Here is a 1,181-nt window from a genome sequence, read left to right as displayed (position 1 = left end):
CTGGCCTCGAACTCAGAAATCTGCCTGCCTCTGCCTCCTAAGTGCTAGGATTAAAGGCGTGAGCCACACTGCCCGGCGCAACCTACTTTTAATAAGGGTTCAACCTCTCCTCTAGCTCACCACCCAGTAGAAAGTAGTGGATGAGAAAAATTATTAGGATATGGAGGAAGTGGACCTGTTCAGCAATCGTTCTTTGGGGAAGAGCTCCATCTTTTTTCTCAGCAGTTCAGTCCCGCAGCAGACACCAAACACAATTCAGCAACTTCAGTCCCGTCCTCTAAGTAGGAAGACACCGTACATGAACTGGCAGCCACAGTCCAGTCTTTTGGCATGCAGACATCACACATGGACTAGCTGCTGTAGTTCAATCCTGAAGGAACCGCAAGGCTTGCTAACCAGGCAAGGCCTGAGGCAAGGCCTCAGAGACTGCAAGCTGTCTCAGGAACCTTGTGAGCAGTTCTTTGGCAAGTTTCTCTCAATGGTGTCCTTGTCATGAGTTGAGTTCAACAAACTCTGCTACTTGTTCATGGCTACCTTCCTTATTTGGAGTCTGTCTGCTGGGACAGAACACGAGTGTCTTTATGTGACTGTGCCACCCAGCAGTGTGCTGGGGAAGAGATCCATATACCCCATCATGGTTCTCTGTACTCAGCGAGGTCTGGAGAGAGAGAACTGAGCATTGAGACTCTGATGTCTTCTGGTCCGTTCCTTCTAGAAGAATCCTTACTGTAAGTATCAGGTCTAAGACACAGCAAAGGAGAGGCGATGACAGGTCTCTTGTGAAGAGTGACCTCACTGGATATCTCTGGGCAACACAGTGTGCCCACCCACTAAAGGGCACTGTGGTGTGTGGAAGGAAGAGAATGTCCCTGTATTTCTGTGTGTGCTTACATGTGTGTGTTATATAAGGGGTCAGACAGAAGCCAATATTGAGAGGAGAGGGTGGGATGCTGTGCTGGACAGTCACAGAGAGGGAATGGGGAACTTCCGGTAACCAAGATGACTTAAGGGTGGGGCATTGGTGGCTGGCAGTTTTGCAGGTGGTGACAGCTGGAGGGTGGGTTAGTATTCAAGGCAGAAGTCTTCAAAGGCTGAGGCAGAGAGAGCAGAGAAAACAAACCTGGGAGTGGCCCGGGAACAGGACAGTTCTTTCCTTTTTCTCTTTGTGTTTTTTTTTTTTT

This window comes from Mastomys coucha, unplaced genomic scaffold (genome assembly GCF_008632895.1).
Source record: "Mastomys coucha isolate ucsf_1 unplaced genomic scaffold, UCSF_Mcou_1 pScaffold23, whole genome shotgun sequence".
NCBI lineage: Eukaryota > Metazoa > Chordata > Mammalia > Rodentia > Muridae > Mastomys > Mastomys coucha.
The sequence above is the reverse complement of the archived record's forward strand: the minus strand, read 5'-3'. Positions refer to the sequence as shown.